Genomic DNA, 8,867 nt, shown 5'->3' with positions numbered 1-8,867 from the left:
TGTTTAACCGTCTAGAGAACAAACCAAATAAGAGCTTCCTAATGCTGCAAGAGTGTTGACTTTTGGTATACCTCTGTTAGGAATCAGGAACCCTGAACAGCAGTCACAGTCAGAATTGTTTTCTTATATGTCCCTATTTACCCTGCTTTGTGCCAACTGTTATGGCAAATACATTTTTGAAGGGGTCATGCTTGACATCAGCTGATGCTTAAAAATCATCTTAGGGAGATTTCTAGTTGAGCAGAAACCCTCCTATAAAAATCACACAGGTTCTGTGAACCTAAAGAGAAGACTGTGTCTCTCTGAGTGCCTTTAAGTTACTACTCAAAGTGCAAGTTCTTATTTGGGGATAAAAGAGCACTAAAATGACTTGAAGGCCTATTACAGTGGCAACTTATAATGCAAAGGATTTTATTTTTTAATTTCTAACATTTGAAAACAACATTAAATAACATACTAGGTTAAATCACATAGTTTTCCAAAGCTGATTGTGTTCATTTGGAGCTGAGTTTTTCTACTCAAAATGTCAAAACAACTTCCTAAAACTCCTAGGTGAGAACCTTACTGTTCTGATGATCTGTAATTAGATGAAGTGACCAATCTCAGTTGGTAAAATCCCTTATTTTCATTGGTAAGCATTTAAAAAGTTCTAAAACAGATGCATTTTTCTGGTCTTATGCCAACAATATTATTCCAAATGTCTCCTGAGAGGAATATACCATACACAGAAATCCATCTTCAACCTTCTTGCTTTCATATACTTAAGGAATCAGGGTGGAAGCATTCACCGTGCTGTCAGTTCACCAAGAGGAAGAAGGCTTGATTAGCACTGATCTGTAATCACCTTCTAATTATTTTGATGAGTTCACTTATGTTGTCATGATTTTTCTATTATCACCTGCATTTTGGCTGGATGTTGCTCTTGGATAAGCTGGACATCTTCATGGAACAGGAGGGCTGATGGAGGCAGAGAGAAAAAGGAGGGTCCCAGCTGCTTCAAACCCTGAGTAGACTTTTTAAGTCATTGACTCAATAGTCTATGTGTAAATGGACAAATGTGAAGAACAAAAACATGCATCTGGAAATCTATTAGGATGGGCAGATGAGAGTTCTAAGTTCATGAATAAGATTTAAATCTTGTTGCAAATATTCTATTTTTTATGTATTCATGTACATTTCCTCCTACTTTCCACTTTAGTAAATAGTGCTTATGACTCACATTCTTGAAATATTTAAAAGACTTTCCACTTAAAAGGAAAAGGAAAGTCATCCTACTGAATGTCAAGTTTTCTTGACTATCTACTTGTTTCTTGCAGCAGCCCAATTGTCTGCTTTCTAACAATCCTGACTCCATTGCTATTGTTTGCCATTTTCACTTTTTTAGGGTTGATAATTCAAATGAAGGAAAACAGATCCAGTTAATTGTAGCTTCTAGTTAGTTCTCATAAAATCATTGAGGGTTCTTAGATTTTGAAATCTCGATCTCAATTGTACCTTGCTTTTTCTAGGGTACTGCCAGATTACTATTTTTAAAATAAAAGTGTTTAAGTTTGTTTTGATTTGTTTTTAGTGTAAACTATTGTAACCTTTAGCAAATGGTTACACCTGCGGAACTACCATCACTATCAAGATATAGAACAGCTACATCCCCCTCCTTCCACTCCACCTCCCACCCCACCAAAGTCCCCTGTATCCCTTTTATAGTCAATCTTTTTCCTAGTGCCTAGCAACCACAGATCTGTTTTTGGTTGCTGTAGTTTTGACTTTTCTCACATGTCATTTAAGTGGAAGATGCATTTGAGATTTTTCTATGGTGTTGTATCAGTAGTTCATTGTTGCAGTCTCTTTGTCAACTCTCTTCCCCTGGGCAACAGAAATGCAAAGGATTACTCAAAGCCCATTTCTTCTAAGCAGTGAGAAACCCAGAAGGGGTTAATTTCCTGGAACCCTCAAGAGAGAGGCATTTGTCCTCCAGAAATTAACCCTGAACTGGGGCTCTGTCTCAGTATTTATTCTCTAGGCCAGAAAGTTACAGAAAAGGAACACAGGTGGAGTTATGGCTAAGTATAGTTTAACAATAGAGGCTGATAACATCAGTGAAATAACAAAGTGACATTCCATAATGCAATTTGCAAAAAGTTAAGTTGATCTACCAACAAAAGCTTGTTAGTAGCAAATATTGTCTTTTCCTACAGCAGTTTCCTCAGTATTTTTACATAACAATAAAGCAACTTTCTTAACATATTAATCAGTAGGTTAATCTGCTCCAAGGACATCTGTCTGTGAGCCAGCAATTTTGCTGTAGTTACAATTCTTTATCTACAACAGAGACTTTAGCCTGGGGAAAATTTCCTGTCTTTTGCAAGCTTAACAGTTCCATATGTAATTTTGAAAGGTTAGGTTATACCTGAAATGACAGGGCTTTGGAAACTAGGCCCTGTGAAATACATTTGCTTTATAAATGTTAGTATCCTACACAGGTCATTGCTTTTTATTGCTGAGTAGTATTCACCTATTGGTGAACATTTGAGTTGTTTGCGACCTTTGGCAATTATAAACATTTGTCTATATGTTTCATGGGCCATAAATTTTTATTTCACTTGGGTAAATACCTGAGAGTGGGAATCCTGGGCTGTACAGGATGTGTTTAACTGTATCGGCACCTGCCAAATTATTGTCCTATGTGGCTACATATTTTGCATTCCCATCAGCAGTAGATAGGAATTCTAATTGTTTCACATCCTTGCCAGCACTTGGTATGGTCTCTTTTTTTCACCGTGTTGAATAACTTTAAAAAGGAAGTAAATTATGTTGATGCTAAAATACTCCAGGATGAGTTTAGAAAGTTTAGAAAGTATAGATATTTTATAAATTCCTGAGCCGTTTACTCTTAAAATATTTTATAAAGCCACAAAAGAGATTTTCTAAAAGGGCACTGTATAAATGTTACAAATGACTGTGATATATGTCATTGACATCTCCTTTTTATATTTTCTTTACTGGCAAGTTGTAACTGGCTTTAGGTTGATTTGTTAATTGTAAAGTTCAAAGCAGGAGGAATAATTGTCTGAACCGGTGAGGAGACAATGGGGCTTAGGCATTGGCACTTTCAAATAATGTCCTATAAGCAAATGTCCACAATAAGATGTGAATATAAATATAGTGATTTCATATTCATTTAATGTGTATCGTGTGTCAGATACTCCATTAAGCACTTTACATGCCTTATTTCATTTAATCTCCACATACCTCTATGAAGAAGTTACTATTTTCATCTGAATTTTTCAGATGAAGAAGCTGAGGCTTAGGGAGTTTAGATAATTTTCCAAGGCTGTGCAGCTGGTAAGGAAGTGGAACAGAGTCTTGAAGGCAGCACCGACTGAGTCCGAATCTCTTGTTTTTAAGCCACGAAGCAATATAGCCTCTGCTCATGGAATATCTATTGGGACAACAGCATCTACTGAGGCTCCTGAAGGACAAACCTGGGATCTAGCATCAGGAGTTCCTAGCATTAGTGACTTACTTTGGAAAACCTTGATTTCTAAACTATTTTGGATGTAAGAAATGAGGCTCAGAAATTCATTCAGAATGCAGCAGAGGGCAAACTGGTGAGTTATGAAGAGCTGGCAGACCCTGGGAAAGAGCGAGTGGATTCAAGGGAAAGGGCCAGGCCACTCTTGGTTTGGGGTGCCATGACCATCATTAACTAGTCGTTTTTGCATAATCTTATTGGGCCTTGTTTCCTCATCTGTAAATGGAAATAATAATCCCAACTCTCAGGGAGTATGTGAAGATTATTATAGACAACATACTCCTACCTGACATATGGTGGTCACTCAACGGATCCTGGTCCCACCTTCCACTCTTCCCCACATAGGAAGGGATTCATGTGATTTGCACTTCTTTGCAATTTAGTTGCTGAACTGAGCATTGGCTGAAACCTTCAACTGTTTTTCAAAGTTCCAAGTTATGCCAGTGAACTGCAAAGATAGACCATTTTATTATAAACACATCAGGATTTGGGGTCAACCTATCTGGGTTCAAGTGATGAGGTCAACATACGACCCTGAAAAACATCTTTCTCTGTGACTTATTGCATTCTGTATATACTGAAGATAATAACAATAAGACAGTGTTGTAATGATTCATTTTGACAATATATGGAAAATAATTTTTGGTAAATGGCTCAGTGCTTTGTCAATAGTATATATTTGTACATGGTGTTTGTGCCAATATTTCAATACTTCCACCTCCAAATAAATAAATAGCTTTTATTTCATATCTATAAGTTTCTACAGGCTATAATATAAATATGTGTGTGTGTATAAATGAGTAGCACATTATTGAATAAAATTAATTCTACTTAAGAAAATCTTAGACTATTGCTTGAAAACAGAACTTGGGTTCAGTGTTAGCATGCATGTCTTTGGTGTACTGTGCATGATTTTCAGGTTAACTGCACAGTCACCTGAGATTTAGCCAGCTGACACTGGATGTCACCATTGTGCTGTGTAATATAGCTGCAGACAAGGCGTGCTATTTAATAATCAGGACACGGTCATTCTCTTCAAGGGTTTGGAGATGTGTTAGTTTTTCTGCTTCATAACCTAATTATTTCTGTGGCATTTTTGTTGTAACTTACTTTTTCAGTTTTTAACATCTAAGCTCTGTAGAGTAGTGACCAAGAACAAAGAAACAAAATTGTTAGCCCAGAACTGAGAAACAAAAAACTGAAAACTCAGAAACTGTGCTAAAGCCAATCTGGACTCTTGGTTGCAAACCAGAGTAATTGACTCTGGCAGAAAAGGAATTAACTGGAAGGATATGAAGCAATTCCCAGAATTGATGGGAAAGTTGGGAAACTAGGTTTGGAAAATGGGAGTATCCATGTGCCGGTACTTTGGTGAGATCAGGTTGCAGGAAGGGTGCATCAGGGTCCTTCTGGCATTGTCACTGATCTCTGGAAACCTCCTGGCATTTCTGCCATTAGACAGGAAGCACCAGTCTATGTCAGTCTTCTTCCCTTCCCTGAGTAGTAACTGAGTTGTCACTGCCTCCAACTTCAGCAAGCCAGATGGCTGAGCCTTGAGTGGCATTTCCGGTGGGAGCACTTGGTTGGCTGAATCTAGGTATTGTACCTGTGCTCTAGCTGCAGGGAGTGAGGACAGACAAGCAAAGGACTTTTCCTGCAAGACTAGTACAGATGGTGATTCTGCATATCTGGGAAGGAGATTCAAGAGCTAGATAGCCAAAACATGCGCACATCTACCATGGTGCTCCTTAGTCAGCGCCCTATGGAAGCGAGTTGAGAAGCCTCTGTGCAATCAGACTTTATGGCCACTTGTCTGGGCTCACCTGGAGTCAGTTGCTTATGCCTTGCAGTATCCAATAGCTTCGTAACATCTGACAGGTCTGCAGAAATTATCGTCTGAGTCCTGGCGGTTAGAAGTCTGAGATCAAAGTGTCAGCAGAGCTGGTTGCTTTCCTCTAGCCCTCAGGGAGCCATACTTGCCAGGGCTAGACCTGTTTTAATGTGGCTAAGGAGACAACTCATTAGGCAAGTTGGAAGTCTCAAGTTTCAGTCTACCATAAAAAAAAAAAGAAGAAAAAGGCCCTGCCACATTAAAAGAAAAGGAAAAGAAAATAGGTAGGTTACACTGTGGACCATGTTGTTCTCAGAACACTACTTGAAGCCAGTTCCAGACTTCTCTTGCTTTCCCACTTTGCCTGGAACGCTTTTCTCCCAGAAACCCTCTCCTCCCAGATAACCACATGGTTTGCACCTGCTTTCATTCAAGTCTTTTGCTCAAACACTGTCTCCTTAGATCAGCTTCCCTCACCGCTCATCCAAAACAGCATCTCCTTTTATCCCATTACCCTGATCTACTATTTTTCATGGCACAGTCGCCACCTCTCATAGATTCCCTATGTATTTACGTATTCATTTAATGTCTGTCTCCCCCTTTGTACTGAAAGTCCAATGAGAGCAGGGTCTTTGGCTCACCCCTGTAGCCACAGCTGCTAACACAAAGGTATTCAATAAATATTTACTACATGAACAAATGAATCAAGGGATGAGTAAAGGAAAACACCTTTGTTATGGTCTCTAGAACATAAACAGTGTCTGCATTACTTTCCTAGGGCTGCTCTAACAAAGTACCACAAACCGAGTGGCTTAAACATGGAAATGCATTGTTTCATAGTTCTAGAAGCTACAAGTTTGAGATCAAGGCGTCAGCAGGGCTGGTTCCTTCTGAGGCTGTGAGGAAGAATCTGTTCCAGGCCTCGGCCCAGCCTCTGGTGGTTTGCTGGAGTCTTTGGTGTTCTTTGGCATGTAGAAGCATCCCATCAATCTCTGCCTTCAACTTCACATGGTACTCTCCCTGTGCACGTGTCTCTCTCCAGATTTCCCTTTTTTATAAGAATATCAGTCATATCAGAGTAGGGGTCCACCCTACCATACTATGACCTCATCTTTAGTTAACCGATTATGTCTACAACAACCTTATTTCCAAATAAGGTCATATTCTGAGGTATTGGGGGTTAGGGCTTCAACATATGAGTTTGGAGAGGGGATATAATTCAACCCATAACAGAGCCTTATATGTGTTTATTATATAACAGTTTAGCTATTTTCATGTCGTTAAACTGAGTAGTAGGTTTAGTTACATTATCCTGGGTGCTCAGTGATGTGTTGACGTATCATACGATTACAGTTCACAGCAACGTGTGTGCATTGCTTTGGAGATTGAAAACCATTCATTAGATGTTAGCATTATTAGTTGGGAATATTGACAGATTATTGATGCATTAGCAATAAAGAATCAGTACCATGGATTTGCTAGTATTAAAATCCCCCCAAACAAATTTTCCTTCATACCCCACCTCAGTCTGCAGATTAAAATATTATCTGGTTCTTCCCTGCAGGGAAAAAAAACTATTCAGATTCTTCATTAGCCTTAATGTGAATGATGGTTCGTATTTTATTTACTCACTGGACAAACATGTACAAATCATTTATTATGTGTTATATGTGCTGTTACACATGCTTGAGACATGTTAACTCATGAACAACCACATGTTGAGTATTATTGTCAGTATTACCTGCATTTTACTGTTAAGGAAACTGAGGCACAGAGAGGATAAGGAACTTGCCCAAGGTCACACAGCTACTGAGTGTAGGAAGGAGGCCATAAAAGTAGGCAGTCCGCCTCTAAACCTTTTGGCTGTGGAACCCTCTTTCTTCACAGAAATCCTCATGGAAGAATTCAGTGTGTTATGGCAGAACAAAGCAGAGCTTCTTTGGCTGGAAGTTAGGTGACAGAGCCTTGCTGTTCAGCCCCTCTCCTCCTGTGCGAAAAGCCCTGATGTAGGAAATAACTCCTCTTGGCGTGATGCCACTAGTAAGCCATCTTCAATCCATTCTAGTGTAAAACAAATAAAAGTCTTTCCTCACTTTAATTAACTGATTGTGTTTTATTTTGAAAAATTTATCCGCCTAATCTACTCCTGGCTGAAATAAAATGCTAACACGGATTTTCCCCAGGATGGTAATGCCATATGGCAATTTGGACTTTGCTGGCTTAAAGCTCCCCTTGGGTTTCTTAATACAAATCAAGGACTGTGGGTACTAAAGTTTTCTGAAGGAGAGAATTGGAATTTAATTTCATATGGCTACAGTTGGATATGCTCATAAAACTTTCCAGCCAGATGGGCCTGAACTACCCCTCTGTTATGGACTGCTTGTCTTCTGTGGTTATTAATAATATAAAATAACAGGAACAGTGATATTGATAGTTACTATTGATTGAGTGCCTTCTGCAACCACGGATTTTTTAAAAAACTCATTTTCACAACTCTAGATTTTAACTTACAGCAACGTAAGTTAAAGCTAAGATTTTTATATAACTTGTTTAAGATGGCTTAAGCAGTGAGTGGGAAAGGTGGGATGTTTTCAGAAATACCAGTGATTAAGGAGTAGAATTTCTTGATATTGAGAATAAAAGGCACATAAGAGAGTATATTTTAGGATATATGATGTGAGGCCAAATGCGATTTTCAGATTACGAAAGATGGTGAGAATACGATGGGATCCATTCTAAAGTGATTCATTTCTATGATAAAATTCCTCCTATCATTTGTTAGTGTACACAATGCAAAATATACTAAAAAGAAGAATGAAAGTAAATAAAATGGGACTATGGACGATTGAACTGGAGGAAAAAACCCAACTCAGGCCAGGCTCATTGCTGCACTTGCCTCTATTTCCCCACTGGTTCTCCTCCCACCCCCTTCCATGCCCTAACCTGGGGCTCAGCATATTTTCCTGAGTAAGGGACAGATAGTTCATATTTTAGGCTTTGCTTACCTCACTCTCTCTGTTGCAACTAAACTCTGCTGTTGTGATGCCGAAGCAGCATAGACGAGTGCACACACATGGCCATGGTTGGGTTAGAGGAGAGCTTCATTTACGGATACTTAATTTGAAATTCATGTAACTTTCATGTGTTATGAAATGGTATTCTCCTTTTGATTTTTTTTCAATCATCCAAATATATAAGAACCATTCTTAGCTCGCAGACTGTACAAACAGGCCTGAAGCCACATTGGGGACACAGTCTATGGTCTGCTGCCCCCTACCCTGTTGGCCTGACCGTCTCCCTCTGGTTGCCAAGCATGCTGCTTATTGTCTCTGTGGGTGTTTCTTTTGCTTCAAGCATTTAAATGTTGTTTTGGACCAAGACTTTGATCCTGGATGAGATTTCACAGGACCAAATAAGAGAAGTACTTTCACCCATATTTTGCGAAAGCAGAGTTACTGCTGCCAAGTCAACTTCAGCTGAAACAAATAGAAGCCATGGCTGCTA

The sequence above is a fragment of the Galeopterus variegatus genome, unplaced genomic scaffold (assembly GCF_000696425.1).
Source record: "Galeopterus variegatus unplaced genomic scaffold, G_variegatus-3.0.2 Scaffold7243, whole genome shotgun sequence".
NCBI lineage: Eukaryota > Metazoa > Chordata > Mammalia > Dermoptera > Cynocephalidae > Galeopterus > Galeopterus variegatus.
The sequence above is the reverse complement of the archived record's forward strand: the minus strand, read 5'-3'. Positions refer to the sequence as shown.